Source organism: Phyllobates terribilis, unplaced genomic scaffold (genome assembly GCF_046119375.1).
Source record: "Phyllobates terribilis strain yellow unplaced genomic scaffold, ASM4611937v1 Scaffold_169__1_contigs__length_4117513, whole genome shotgun sequence".
In the NCBI taxonomy this organism is placed as follows: Eukaryota; Metazoa; Chordata; class Amphibia; order Anura; family Dendrobatidae; genus Phyllobates; species Phyllobates terribilis.
In genome coordinates, this window is record NW_027362929.1 from 1,814,522 (window position 1) to 1,829,273 (window position 14,752).

The following is a 14,752-nucleotide window of genomic DNA, read 5'->3' on the forward strand; positions in this document are numbered from 1 at the left end:
TGGAAGGGAGGAGAACCAATTAAGGCGGGGGAGGGGGGAGGGTGGAACGAGCAGCTGTCTACCCTTAGCAGGAGGGTTGCTGATTAATTACCTCTCCTGCTGCTGCTGCTGCTGGCTGTCCAGCAGCAGACTGAAGGTGGCTGCTGCTGTGCGCAGGTATATAAAGGCTCAGAGCCTATTATGACACGCGCAGCCAGCGTTCCATTGCCACATTCCGTCTACTGCAGGCGGGATACCTGGATGGCTGAATGTCACTGAGAAGCTCACAGAGACCGCCATAAGCAACAGTTTAAAAGAATGCCACAGACTAATCAACCAAACTTTTTGGGTTGGTTTCTCTTTTATAGTCTGCAGGCATTAAATGAAAGAAGTCAGTGTTCCAGCAGAGGGAGACAACGTTTCAGAAAAGGCATTGTAGCAAACCAAAAAAGAAATTTTAAGCGCAGCAGAGTAACCAGCTCACATACCTGTTAGCTCAGGTGAGTTTAAAAGGCTGCTGTTGATAACAAGGGCATTTGCTAAATAGATGGTGTGTGTGCAACAATATACTGAAAGGTCAATTATATTGTGCAGCTTATCTCACCACCTGTAGTTATTTAGGTGAAAGCTCCAAAATGCTTGCCTAATATGTCTGTTTATCCAAAAGGAAGTATAGAGGGAGAGCTAGATAGATAGCATTGCATTACATTACATTACATGGCAATGCAATGCACAGTTGCTGAAGTTGAACCAAAATGAGCTTGTCATCTGGCTTCTGCAACTTTTAACATGAAAAATCCAATGAGGAGAAGAAAAGCAAAGCCAAAGAGTCCATCCCAAAATCCGACAAACAAGCAAAATGAACAAAAAGCATTGAATTCAATTCTTTCTGATTTTAGAAACTGCATTAAAGAAGGGGTGCACCGGTCCTGGAGATACTGCAATACCAGGTCAATGCGTGGAGTGGACAGAGCAAGCTCTTTTTCCATCTCCCTGTTCTAAAAATCCATTTAATATATGGTCCCCAGATAGGGGACGTATCAGATATTAAACTGATAAGAACAGATACTACACTTGATCTTAGCCAAAAGGCCGAGAAGCGATAACCAGAATTGGTTTCCGACTACGGTGCCACCCAAGGATTCTGAAAAGTCCATTTGTGGAGATGGCCACCTGGACTCCCGTTAAGAAGACATGCTGTCAACCTCTAGATCCCTCACATGCCTGCACTTTTCGGCTTGCTGCTGCTGCAATCCACGCGTTTTAGATCTGCATAACTCCACCTCTTTTAGCACAGTACCCTCAACCCCCGGCTGTTCCCACCCGCCTCAACACCGTTGGAAGGGAGGAGAACCAATTAAGGCGGGGGGGGTGGAACGAGCAGCTGTCTACCCTTAGCAGGAGGGTTGCTGATTAATTACCTCTCCTGCTGCTGCTGCTGCTGGCTGTCCAGCAGCAGACTGAAGGTGGCTGCTGCTGTGCGCAGGTATATAAAGGCTCAGAGCCTATTATGACACGCGCAGACAGCGTTCCATTGCCACATTCCGTCTACTGCAGGCGGGATACCTGGATGGCTGAATGTCACTGAGAAGCTCACAGAGACCGCCATAAGCAACAGTTTAAAAGAATGCCACAGACTAATCAACCAAACTTTTTGGGTTGGTTTCTCTTTTATAGTCTGCAGGCATTAAATGAAAGAAGTCAGTGTTCCAGCAGAGGGAGACAACGTTTCAGAAAAGGCATTGTAGCAAACCAAAAAAGAAATTTTAAGCGCAGCAGAGTAACCAGCTCACATACCTGTTAGCTCAGGTGAGTTTAAAAGGCTGCTGTTGATAACAAGGGCATTTGCTAAATAGATGGTGTGTGTGCAACAATATACTGAAAGGTCAATTATATTGTGCAGCTTATCTCACCACCTGTAGTTATTTAGGTGAAAGCTCCAAAATGCTTGCCTAATATGTCTGTTTATCCAAAAGGAAGTATAGAGGGAGAGCTAGATAGATAGCATTGCATTACATTACATTACATGGCAATGCAATGCACAGTTGCTGAAGTTGAACCAAAATGAGCTTGTCATCTGGCTTCTGCAACTTTTAACATGAAAAATCCAATGAGGAGAAGAAAAGCAAAGCCAAAGAGTCCATCCCAAAATCCGACAAACAAGCAAAATGAACAAAAAGCATTGAATTCAATTCTTTCTGATTTTAGAAACTGCATTAAAGAAGGGGTGCACCGGTCCTGGAGATACTGCAATACCAGGTCAATGCGTTGAGTGGACAGAGCAAGCTCTTTTTCCATCTCCCTGTTCTAAAAATCCATTTAATATATGGTCCCCAGATAGGGGACGTATCAGATATTAAACTGATAAGAACAGATACTACACTTGATCTTAGCCAAAAGACCGAGAAGCGATAACCAGAATTGGTTTCCGACTACGGTGCCACCCAAGGATTCTGAAAAGTCCATTTGTGGAGATGGCCACCTGGACTCCCGTTAAGAAGACATGCTGTCAACCTCTAGATCCCTCACATGCCTGCACTTTTCGGCTTGCTGCTGCTGCAATCCACGCGTTTTAGATCTGCATAACTCCACCTCTTTTAGCACAGTACCCTCAACCCCCGGCTGTTCCCACCCGCCTCAACACCGTTGGAAGGGAGGAGAACCAATTAAGGCGGGGGGGAGGGGTGGAACGAGCAGCTGTCTACCCTTAGCAGGAGGGTTGCTGATTAATTACCTCTCCTGCTGCTGCTGCTGCTGGCTGTCCAGCAGCAGACTGAAGGTGGCTGCTGCTGTGCGCAGGTATATAAAGGCTCAGAGCCTATTATGACACGCGCAGCCAGCGTTCCATTGCCACATTCCGTCTACTGCAGGCGGGATACCTGGATGGCTGAATGTCACTGAGAAGCTCACAGAGACCGCCATAAGCAACAGTTTAAAAGAATGCCACAGACTAATCAACCAAACTTTTTGGGTTGGTTTCTCTTTTATAGTCTGCAGGCATTAAATGAAAGAAGTCAGTGTTCCAGCAGAGGGAGACAACGTTTCAGAAAAGGCATTGTAGCAAACCAAAAAAGAAATTTTAAGCGCAGCAGAGTAACCAGCTCACATACCTGTTAGCTCAGGTGAGTTTAAAAGGCTGCTGTTGATAACAAGGGCATTTGCTAAATAGATGGTGTGTGTGCAACAATATACTGAAAGGTCAATTATATTGTGCAGCTTATCTCACCACCTGTAGTTATTTAGGTGAAAGCTCCAAAATGCTTGCCTAATATGTCTGTTTATCCAAAAGGAAGTATAGAGGGAGAGCTAGATAGATAGCATTGCATTACATTACATTACATGGCAATGCAATGCACAGTTGCTGAAGTTGAACCAAAATGAGCTTGTCATCTGGCTTCTGCAACTTTTAACATGAAAAATCCAATGAGGAGAAGAAAAGCAAAGCCAAAGAGTCCATCCCAAAATCCGACAAACAAGCAAAATGAACAAAAAGCATTGAATTCAATTCTTTCTGATTTTAGAAACTGCATTAAAGAAGGGGTGCACCGGTCCTGGAGATACTGCAATACCAGGTCAATGCGTGGAGTGGACAGAGCAAGCTCTTTTTCCATCTCCCTGTTCTAAAAATCCATTTAATATATGGTCCCCAGATAGGGGACGTATCAGATATTAAACTGATAAGAACAGATACTACACTTGATCTTAGCCAAAAGGCCGAGAAGCGATAACCAGAATTGGTTTCCGACTACGGTGCCACCCAAGGATTCTGAAAAGTCCATTTGTGGAGATGGCCACCTGGACTCCCGTTAAGAAGACATGCTGTCAACCTCTAGATCCCTCACATGCCTGCACTTTTCGGCTTGCTGCTGCTGCAATCCACGCGTTTTAGATCTGCATAACTCCACCTCTTTTAGCACAGTACCCTCAACCCCCGGCTGTTCCCACCCGCCTCAACACCGTTGGAAGGGGGGAGAACCAATTAAGGCGGGGGGGGGGTGGAACGAGCAGCTGTCTACCCTTAGCAGGAGGGTTGCTGATTAATTACCTCTCCTGCTGCTGCTGCTGGCTGTCCAGCAGCAGACTGAAGGTGGCTGCTGCTGTGCGCAGGTATATAAAGGCTCAGAGCCTATTATGACACGCGCAGCCAGCGTTCCATTGCCACATTCCGTCTACTGCAGGCGGGATACCTGGATGGCTGAATGTCACTGAGAAGCTCACAGAGACCGCCATAAGCAACAGTTTAAAAGAATGCCACAGACTAATCAACCAAACTTTTTGGGTTGGTTTCTCTTTTATAGTCTGCAGGCATTAAATGAAAGAAGTCAGTGTTCCAGCAGAGGGAGACAACGTTTCAGAAAAGGCATTGTAGCAAACCAAAAAAGAAATTTTAAGCGCAGCAGAGTAACCAGCTCACATACCTGTTAGCTCAGGTGAGTTTAAAAGGCTGCTGTTGATAACAAGGGCATTTGCTAAATAGATGGTGTGTGTGCAACAATATACTGAAAGGTCAATTATATTGTGCAGCTTATCTCACCACCTGTAGTTATTTAGGTGAAAGCTCCAAAATGCTTGCCTAATATGTCTGTTTATCCAAAAGGAAGTATAGAGGGAGAGCTAGATAGATAGCATTGCATTACATTACATTACATGGCAATGCAATGCACAGTTGCTGAAGTTGAACCAAAATGAGCTTGTCATCTGGCTTCTGCAACTTTTAACATGAAAAATCCAATGAGGAGAAGAAAAGCAAAGCCAAAGAGTCCATCCCAAAATCCGACAAACAAGCAAAATGAACAAAAAGCATTGAATTCAATTCTTTCTGATTTTAGAAACTGCATTAAAGAAGGGGTGCACCGGTCCTGGAGATACTGCAATACCAGGTCAATGCGTGGAGTGGACAGAGCAAGCTCTTTTTCCATCTCCCTGTTCTAAAAATCCATTTAATATATGGTCCCCAGATAGGGGACGTATCAGATATTAAACTGATAAGAACAGATACTACACTTGATCTTAGCCAAAAGGCCGAGAAGCGATAACCAGAATTGGTTTCCGACTACGGTGCCACCCAAGGATTCTGAAAAGTCCATTTGTGGAGATGGCCACCTGGACTCCCGTTAAGAAGACATGCTGTCAACCTCTAGATCCCTCACATGCCTGCACTTTTCGGCTTGCTGCTGCTGCAATCCACGCGTTTTAGATCTGCATAACTCCACCTCTTTTAGCACAGTACCCTCAACCCCCGGCTGTTCCCACCCGCCTCAACACCGTTGGAAGGGAGGAGAACCAATTAAGGCGGGGGGGGGGGTGGAACGAGCAGCTGTCTACCCTTAGCAGGAGGGTTGCTGATTAATTACCTCTCCTGCTGCTGCTGCTGCTGGCTGTCCAGCAGCAGACTGAAGGTGGCTGCTGCTGTGCGCAGGTATATAAAGGCTCAGAGCCTATTATGACACGCGCAGCCAGCGTTCCATTGCCACATTCCGTCTACTGCAGGCGGGATACCTGGATGGCTGAATGTCACTGAGAAGCTCACAGAGACCGCCATAAGCAACAGTTTAAAAGAATGCCACAGACTAATCAACCAAACTTTTTGGGTTGGTTTCTCTTTTATAGTCTGCAGGCATTAAATGAAAGAAGTCAGTGTTCCAGCAGAGGGAGACAACGTTTCAGAAAAGGCATTGTAGCAAACCAAAAAAGAAATTTTAAGCGCAGCAGAGTAACCAGCTCACATACCTGTTAGCTCAGGTGAGTTTAAAAGGCTGCTGTTGATAACAAGGGCATTTGCTAAATAGATGGTGTGTGTGCAACAATATACTGAAAGGTCAATTATATTGTGCAGCTTATCTCACCACCTGTAGTTATTTAGGTGAAAGCTCCAAAATGCTTGCCTAATATGTCTGTTTATCCAAAAGGAAGTATAGAGGGAGAGCTAGATAGATAGCATTGCATTACATTACATTACATGGCAATGCAATGCACAGTTGCTGAAGTTGAACCAAAATGAGCTTGTCATCTGGCTTCTGCAACTTTTAACATGAAAAATCCAATGAGGAGAAGAAAAGCAAAGCCAAAGAGTCCATCCCAAAATCCGACAAACAAGCAAAATGAACAAAAAGCATTGAATTCAATTCTTTCTGATTTTAGAAACTGCATTAAAGAAGGGGTGCACCGGTCCTGGAGATACTGCAATACCAGATCAATGCGTGGAGTGGACAGAGCAAGCTCTTTTTCCATCTCCCTGTTCTAAAAATCCATTTAATATATGGTCCCCAGATAGGGGACGTATCAGATATTAAACTGATAAGAACAGATACTACACTTGATCTTAGCCAAAAGGCCGAGAAGCGATAACCAGAATTGGTTTCCGACTACGGTGCCACCCAAGGATTCTGAAAAGTCTATTTGTGGAGATGGCCACCTGGACTCCCGTTAAGAAGACATGCTGTCAACCTCTAGATCCCTCACATGCCTGCACTTTTCGGCTTGCTGCTGCTGCAATCCACGCGTTTTAGATCTGCATAACTCCACCTCTTTTAGCACAGTACCCTCAACCCCCGGCTGTTCCCACCCGCCTCAACACCGTTGGAAGGGAGGAGAACCAATTAAGGCGGGGGGGGGTGGAACGAGCAGCTGTCTACCCTTAGCAGGAGGGTTGCTGATTAATTACCTCTCCTGCTGCTGCTGCTGCTGGCTGTCCAGCAGCAGACTGAAGGTGGCTGCTGCTGTGCGCAGGTATATAAAGGCTCAGAGCCTATTATGACACGCGCAGCCAGCGTTCCATTGCCACATTCCGTCTACTGCAGGCGGGATACCTGGATGGCTGAATGTCACTGAGAAGCTCACAGAGACCGCCATAAGCAACAGTTTAAAAGAATGCCACAGACTAATCAACCAAACTTTTTGGGTTGGTTTCTCTTTTATAGTCTGCAGGCATTAAATGAAAGAAGTCAGTGTTCCAGCAGAGGGAGACAACGTTTCAGAAAAGGCATTGTAGCAAACCAAAAAAGAAATTTTAAGCGCAGCAGAGTAACCAGCTCACATACCTGTTAGCTCAGGTGAGTTTAAAAGGCTGCTGTTGATAACAAGGGCATTTGCTAAATAGATGGTGTGTGTGCAACAATATACTGAAAGGTCAATTATATTGTGCAGCTTATCTCACCACCTGTAGTTATTTAGGTGAAAGCTCCAAAATGCTTGCCTACTATGTCTGTTTATCCAAAAGGAAGTATAGAGGGAGAGCTAGATAGATAGCATTGCATTACATTACATTACATGGCAATGCAATGCACAGTTGCTGAAGTTGAACCAAAATGAGCTTGTCATCTGGCTTCTGCAACTTTTAACATGAAAAATCCAATGAGGAGAAGAAAAGCAAAGCCAAAGAGTCCATCCCAAAATCCGACAAACAAGCAAAATGAACAAAAAGCATTGAATTCAATTCTTTCTGATTTTAGAAACTGCATTAAAGAAGGGGTGCACCGGTCCTGGAGATACTGCAATACCAGGTCAATGCGTGGAGTGGACAGAGCAAGCTCTTTTTCCATCTCCCTGTTCTAAAAATCCATTTAATATATGGTCCCCAGATAGGGGACGTATCAGATATTAAACTGATAAGAACAGATACTACACTTGATCTTAGCCAAAAGGCCGAGAAGCGATAACCAGAATTGGTTTCCGACTACGGTGCCACCCAAGGATTCTGAAAAGTCCATTTGTGGAGATGGCCACCTGGACTCCCGTTAAGAAGACATGCTGTCAACCTCTAGATCCCTCACATGCCTGCACTTTTCGGCTTGCTGCTGCTGCAATCCACGCGTTTTAGATCTGCATAACTCCACCTCTTTTAGCACAGTACCCTCAACCCCCGGCTGTTCCCACCCGCCTCAACACCGTTGGAAGGGAGGAGAACCAATTAAGGCGGGGGGGGGGGTGGAACGAGCAGCTGTCTACCCTTAGCAGGAGGGTTGGTGATTAATTACCTCTCCTGCTGCTGCTGCTGCTGGCTGTCCAGCAGCAGACTGAAGGTGGCTGCTGCTGTGCGCAGGTATATAAAGGCTCAGAGCCTATTATGACACGCGCAGCCAGCGTTCCATTGCCACATTCCGTCTACTGCAGGCGGGATACCTGGATGGCTGAATGTCACTGAGAAGCTCACAGAGACCGCCATAAGCAACAGTTTAAAAGAATGCCACAGACTAATCAACCAAACTTTTTGGGTTGGTTTCTCTTTTATAGTCTGCAGGCATTAAATGAAAGAAGTCAGTGTTCCAGCAGAGGGAGACAACGTTTCAGAAAAGGCATTGTAGCAAACCAAAAAAGAAATTTTAAGCGCAGCAGAGTAACCAGCTCACATACCTGTTAGCTCAGGTGAGTTTAAAAGGCTGCTGTTGATAACAAGGGCATTTGCTAAATAGATGGTGTGTGTGCAACAATATACTGAAAGGTCAATTATATTGTGCAGCTTATCTCACCACCTGTAGTTATTTAGGTGAAAGCTCGAAAATGCTTGCCTAATATGTCTGTTTATCCAAAAGGAAGTATAGAGGGAGAGCTAGATAGATAGCATTGCATTACATTACATTACATGGCAATGCAATGCACAGTTCCTGAAGTTGAACCAAAATGAGCTTGTCATCTGGCTTCTGCAACTTTTAACATGAAAAATCCAATGAGGAGAAGAAAAGCAAAGCCAAAGAGTCCATCCCAAAATCCGACAAACAAGCAAAATGAACAAAAAGCATTGAATTCAATTCTTTCTGATTTTAGAAACTGCATTAAAGAAGGGGTGCACCGGTCCTGGAGATACTGCAATACCAGGTCAATGCGTGGAGTGGACAGAGCAAGCTCTTTTTCCATCTCCCTGTTCTAAAAATCCATTTAATATATGGTCCCCAGATAGGGGACGTATCAGATATTAAACTGATAAGAACAGATACTACACTTGATCTTAGCCAAAAGGCCGAGAAGCGATAACCAGAATTGGTTTCCGACTACGGTGCCACCCAAGGATTCTGAAAAGTCCATTTGTGGAGATGGCCACCTGGACTCCCGTTAAGAAGACATGCTGTCAACCTCTAGATCCCTCACATGCCTGCACTTTTCGGCTTGCTGCTGCTGCAATCCACGCGTTTTAGATCTGCATAACTCCACCTCTTTTAGCACAGTACCCTCAACCCCCGGCTGTTCCCACCCGCCTCAACACCGTTGGAAGGGAGGAGAACCAATTAAGGCGGGGGGGGGGGTGGAACGAGCAGCTGTCTACCCTTAGCATGAGGGTTGCTGATTAATTACCTCTCCTGCTGCTGCTGCTGCTGGCTGTCCAGCAGCAGACTGAAGGTGGCTGCTGCTGTGCGCAGGTATATAAAGGCTCAGAGCCTATTATGACACGCGCAGCCAGCGTTCCATTGCCACATTCCGTCTACTGCAGGCGGGATACCTGGATGGCTGAATGTCACTGAGAAGCTCACAGAGACCGCCATAAGCAACAGTTTAAAAGAATGCCACAGACTAATCAACCAAACTTTTTGGGTTGGTTTCTCTTTTATAGTCTGCAGGCATTAAATGAAAGAAGTCAGTGTTCCAGCAGAGGGAGACAACGTTTCAGAAAAGGCATTGTAGCAAACCAAAAAAGAAATTTTAAGCGCAGCAGAGTAACCAGCTCACATACCTGTTAGCTCAGGTGAGTTTAAAAGGCTGCTGTTGATAACAAGGGCATTTGCTAAATAGATGGTGTGTGTGCAACAATATACTGAAAGGTCAATTATATTGTGCAGCTTATCTCACCACCTGTAGTTATTTAGGTGAAAGCTCCAAAATGCTTGCCTAATATGTCTGTTTATCCAAAAGGAAGTATAGAGGGAGAGCTAGATAGATAGCATTGCATTACATTACATTACATGGCAATGAAATGCACAGTTGCTGAAGTTGAACCAAAATGAGCTTGTCATCTGGCTTCTGCAACTTTTAACATGAAAAATCCAATGAGGAGAAGAAAAGCAAAGCCAAAGAGTCCATCCCAAAATCCGACAAACAAGCAAAATGAACAAAAAGCATTGAATTGAATTCTTTCTGATTTTAGAAACTGCATTAAAGAAGGGGTGCACCGGTCCTGGAGATACTGCAATACCAGGTCAATGCGTGGAGTGGACAGAGCAAGCTCTTTTTCCATCTCCCTGTTCTAAAAATCCATTTAATATATGGTCCCCAGATAGGGGACGTATCAGATATTAAACTGATAAGAACAGATACTACACTTGATCTTAGCCAAAAGGCCGAGAAGCGATAACCAGAATTGGTTTCCGACTACGGTGCCACCCAAGGATTCTGAAAAGTCCATTTGTGGAGATGGCCACCTGGACTCCCGTTAAGAAGACATGCTGTCAACCTCTAGATCCCTCACATGCCTGCACTTTTCGGCTTGCTGCTGCTGCAATCCACGCGTTTTAGATCTGCATAACTCCACCTCTTTTAGCACAGTACCCTCAACCCCCGGCTGTTCCCACCCGCCTCAACACCGTTGGAAGGGAGGAGAACCAATTAAGGCGGGGGGGGGGGGTGGAACGAGCAGCTGTCTACCCTTAGCAGGAGGGTTGCTGATTAATTACCTCTCCTGCTGCTGCTGCTGGCTGTCCAGCAGCAGACTGAAGGTGGCTGCTGCTGTGCGCAGGTATATAAAGGCTCAGAGCCTATTATGACACGCGCAGCCAGCGTTCCATTGCCACATTCCGTCTACTGCAGGCGGGATACCTGGATGGCTGAATGTCACTGAGAAGTTCACAGAGACCGCCATAAGCAACAGTTTAAAAGAATGCCACAGACTAATCAACCAAACTTTTTGGGTTGGTTTCTCTTTTATAGTCTGCAGGCATTAAATGAAAGAAGTCAGTGTTCCAGCAGAGGGAGACAACGTTTCAGAAAAGGCATTGTAGCAAACCAAAAAAGAAATTTTAAGCGCAGCAGAGTAACCAGCTCACATACCTGTTAGCTCAGGTGAGTTTAAAAGGCTGCTGTTGATAACAAGGGCATTTGCTAAATAGATGGTGTGTGTGCAACAATATACTGAAAGGTCAATTATATTGTGCAGCTTATCTCACCACCTGTAGTTATTTAGGTGAAAGCTCCAAAATGCTTGCCTAATATGTCTGTTTATCCAAAAGGAAGTATAGAGGGAGAGCTAGATAGATAGCATTGCATTACATTACATTACATGGCAATGCAATGCACAGTTGCTGAAGTTGAACCAAAATGAGCTTGTCATCTGGCTTCTGCAACTTTTAACATGAAAAATCCAATGAGGAGAAGAAAAGCAAAGCCAAAGAGTCCATCCCAAAATCCGACAAACAAGCAAAATGAACAAAAAGCATTGAATTCAATTCTTTCTGATTTTAGAAACTGCATTAAAGAAGGGGTGCACCGGTCCTGGAGATACTGCAATACCAGGTCAATGCGTGGAGTGGACAGAGCAAGCTCTTTTTCCATCTCCCTGTTCTAAAAATCCATTTAATATATGGTCCCCAGATAGGGGACGTATCAGATATTAAACTGATAAGAACAGATACTACACTTGATCTTAGCCAAAAGGCCGAGAAGCGATAACCAGAATTGGTTTCCGACTACGGTGCCACCCAAGGATTCTGAAAAGTCCATTTGTGGAGATGGCCACCTGGACTCCCGTTAAGAAGACATGCTGTCAACCTCTAGATCCCTCACATGCCTGCACTTTTCGGCTTGCTGCTGCTGCAATCCACGCGTTTTAGATCTGCATAACTCCACCTCTTTTAGCACAGTACCCTCAACCCCCGGCTGTTCCCACCCGCCTCAACACCGTTGGAAGGGAGGAGAACCAATTAAGGCGGGGGGGGGGTGGAACGAGCAGCTGTCTACCCTTAGCAGGAGGGTTGCTGATTAATTACCTCTCCTGCTGCTGCTGCTGCTGGCTGTCCAGCAGCAGACTGAAGGTGGCTGCTGCTGTGCGCAGGTATATAAAGGCTCAGAGCCTATTATGACACGCGCAGCCAGCGTTCCATTGCCACATTCCGTCTACTGCAGGCGGGATACCTGGATGGCTGAATGTCACTGAGAAGCTCACAGAGACCGCCATAAGCAACAGTTTAAAAGAATGCCACAGACTAATCAACCAAACTTTTTGGGTTGGTTTCTCTTTTATAGTCTGCAGGCATTAAATGAAAGAAGTCAGTGTTCCAGCAGAGGGAGACAACGTTTCAGAAAAGGCATTGTAGCAAACCAAAAAAGAAATTTTAAGCGCAGCAGAGTAACCAGCTCACATACCTGTTAGCTCAGGTGAGTTTAAAAGGCTGCTGTTGATAACAAGGGCATTTGCTAAATAGATGGTGTATGTGCAACAATATACTGAAAGGTCAATTATATTGTGCAGCTTATCTCACCACCTGTAGTTATTTAGGTGAAAGCTCCAAAATGCTTGCCTAATATGTCTGTTTATCCAAAAGGAAGTATAGAGGGAGAGCTAGATAGATAGCATTGCATTACATTACATTACATGGCAATGCAATGCACAGTTGCTGAAGTTGAACCAAAATGAGCTTGTCATCTGGCTTCTGCAACTTTTAACATGAAAAATCCAATGAGGAGAAGAAAAGCAAAGCCAAAGAGTCCATCCCAAAATCCGACAAACAAGCAAAATGAACAAAAAGCATTGAATTCAATTCTTTCTGATTTTAGAAACTGCATTAAAGAAGGGGTGCACCGGTCCTGGAGATACTGCAATACCAGGTCAATGCGTGGAGTGGACAGAGCAAGCTCTTTTTCCATCTCCCTGTTCTAAAAATCCATTTAATATATGGTCCCCAGATAGGGGACGTATCAGATATTAAACTGATAAGAACAGATACTACACTTGATCTTAGCCAAAAGGCCGAGAAGCGATAACCAGAATTGGTTTCCGACTACGGTGCCACCCAAGGATTCTGAAAAGTCCATTTGTGGAGATGGCCACCTGGACTCCCGTTAAGAAGACATGCTGTCAACCTCTAGATCCCTCACATGCCTGCACTTTTCGGCTTGCTGCTGCTGCAATCCACGCGTTTTAGATCTGCATAACTCCACCTCTTTTAGCATAGTACCCTCAACCCCCGGCTGTTCCCACCCGCCTCAACACCGTTGGAAGGGAGGAGAACCAATTAAGGCGGGGTGGGGGGGGGTGGAACGAGCAGCTGTCTACCCTTAGCAGGAGGGTTGCTGATTAATTACCTCTCCTGCTGCTGCTGCTGGCTGTCCAGCAGCAGACTGAAGGTGGCTGCTGCTGTGCGCAGGTATATAAAGGCTCAGAGCCTATTATGACACGCGCAGCCAGCGTTCCATTGCCACATTCCGTCTACTGCAGGCGGGATACCTGGATGGCTGAATGTCACTGAGAAGCTCACAGAAACCGCCATAAGCAACAGTTTAAAAGAATGCCACAGACTAATCAACCAAACTTTTTGGGTTGGTTTCTCTTTTATAGTCTGCAGGCATTAAATGAAAGAAGTCAGTGTTCCAGCAGAGGGAGACAACGTTTCAGAAAAGGCATTGTAGCAAACCAAAAAAGAAATTTTAAGCGCAGCAGAGTAACCAGCTCACATACCTGTTAGCTCAGGTGAGTTTAAAAGGCTACTGTTGATAACAAGGGCATTTGCTAAATAGATGGTGTGTGTGCAACAATATACTGAAAGGTCAATTATATTGTGCAGCTTATCTCACCACCTGTAGTTATTTAGGTGAAAGCTCCAAAATGCTTGCCTAATATGTCTGTTTATCCAAAAGGAAGTATAGAGGGAGAGCTAGATAGATAGCATTGCATTACATTACATTACATGGCAATGCAATGCACAGTTGCTGAAGTTGAACCAAAATGAGCTTGTCATCTGGCTTCTGCAACTTTTAACATGAAAAATCCAATGAGGAGAAGAAAAGCAAAGCCAAAGAGTCCATCCCAAAATCCGACAAACAAGCAAAATGAACAAAAAGCATTGAATTCAATTCTTTCTGATTTTAGAAACTGCATTAAAGAAGGGGTGCACCAGTCCTGGAGATACTGCAATACCAGGTCAATGCGTGGAGTGGACAGAGCAAGCTCTTTTTCCATCTCCCTGTTCTAAAAATCCATTTAATATTTGGTCCCCAGATAGGGGACGTATCAGATATTAAACTGATAAGAACAGATACTACACTTGATCTTAGCCAAAAGGCCGAGAAGCGATAACCAGAATTGGTTTCCGACTACGGTGCCACCCAAGGATTCTGAAAAGTCCATTTGTGGAGATGGCCACCTGGACTCCCGTTAAGAAGACATGCTGTCAACCTCTAGATCCCTCACATGCCTGCACTTTTCGGCTTGCTGCTGCTGCAATCCACGCGTTTTAGATCTGCATAACTCCACCTCTTTTAGCACAGTACCCTCAACCCCCGGCTGTTCCCACCCGCCTCAACACCGTTGGAAGGGAGGAGAACCAATTAAGGCGGGGGGGGGTGGAACGAGCAGCTGTCTGCCCTTAGCAGGAGGGTTGCTGATTAATTACCTCTCCTGCTGCTGCTGCTGCTGGCTGTCCAGCAGCAGACTGAAGGTGGCTGCTGCTGTGCGCAGGTATATAAAGGCTCAGAGCCTATTATGACACGCGCAGCCAGCGTTCCATTGCCACATTCCGTCTACTGCAGGCGGGATACCTGGATGGCTGAATGTCACTGAGAAGCTCACAGAGACCGCCATAAGCAACAGTTTAAAAGAATGCCACAGACTAATCAACCAAACTTTTTGGGTTGG

The 14,752-nt window shown here is 45.3% G+C and overlaps 11 non-coding genes across 11 annotated transcripts; all 11 read right to left on the reverse strand.

Annotated features, from left to right (window-relative positions):
- Positions 1-892: 892 nt before the first annotated feature.
- LOC141208677 (U2 spliceosomal RNA) lies at positions 893-1,083 on the reverse strand. Its single transcript, XR_012278896.1, has one exon. It is a non-coding gene; the product is annotated as a U2 spliceosomal RNA (small nuclear RNA).
- A 1,118-nt stretch (positions 1,084-2,201) lies between these two features.
- On the reverse strand, positions 2,202-2,392 carry LOC141210489 (U2 spliceosomal RNA). Its single transcript, XR_012280656.1, has one exon. It is a non-coding gene; the product is annotated as a U2 spliceosomal RNA (small nuclear RNA).
- A 1,122-nt stretch (positions 2,393-3,514) lies between these two features.
- On the reverse strand, positions 3,515-3,705 carry LOC141208678 (U2 spliceosomal RNA). The gene has a single exon (XR_012278897.1). It is a non-coding gene; the product is annotated as a U2 spliceosomal RNA (small nuclear RNA).
- A 1,117-nt stretch (positions 3,706-4,822) lies between these two features.
- Positions 4,823-5,013, reverse strand: LOC141208679 (U2 spliceosomal RNA). Its single transcript, XR_012278898.1, has one exon. It is a non-coding gene; the product is annotated as a U2 spliceosomal RNA (small nuclear RNA).
- Positions 5,014-6,134: 1,121 nt separating this feature from the next.
- On the reverse strand, positions 6,135-6,325 carry LOC141210036 (U2 spliceosomal RNA). Its single transcript, XR_012280216.1, has one exon. It is a non-coding gene; the product is annotated as a U2 spliceosomal RNA (small nuclear RNA).
- A 1,119-nt stretch (positions 6,326-7,444) lies between these two features.
- Positions 7,445-7,635, reverse strand: LOC141208680 (U2 spliceosomal RNA). Its single transcript, XR_012278899.1, has one exon. It is a non-coding gene; the product is annotated as a U2 spliceosomal RNA (small nuclear RNA).
- Positions 7,636-8,756: 1,121 nt separating this feature from the next.
- LOC141208681 (U2 spliceosomal RNA) lies at positions 8,757-8,947 on the reverse strand. The gene has a single exon (XR_012278900.1). It is a non-coding gene; the product is annotated as a U2 spliceosomal RNA (small nuclear RNA).
- A 1,121-nt stretch (positions 8,948-10,068) lies between these two features.
- LOC141208682 (U2 spliceosomal RNA) lies at positions 10,069-10,259 on the reverse strand. Its single transcript, XR_012278901.1, has one exon. It is a non-coding gene; the product is annotated as a U2 spliceosomal RNA (small nuclear RNA).
- A 1,119-nt stretch (positions 10,260-11,378) lies between these two features.
- LOC141208683 (U2 spliceosomal RNA) lies at positions 11,379-11,569 on the reverse strand. The gene has a single exon (XR_012278902.1). It is a non-coding gene; the product is annotated as a U2 spliceosomal RNA (small nuclear RNA).
- A 1,120-nt stretch (positions 11,570-12,689) lies between these two features.
- On the reverse strand, positions 12,690-12,880 carry LOC141208684 (U2 spliceosomal RNA). The gene has a single exon (XR_012278903.1). It is a non-coding gene; the product is annotated as a U2 spliceosomal RNA (small nuclear RNA).
- Positions 12,881-14,001: 1,121 nt separating this feature from the next.
- On the reverse strand, positions 14,002-14,192 carry LOC141209979 (U2 spliceosomal RNA). The gene has a single exon (XR_012280163.1). It is a non-coding gene; the product is annotated as a U2 spliceosomal RNA (small nuclear RNA).
- Positions 14,193-14,752: the final 560 nt, after the last annotated feature.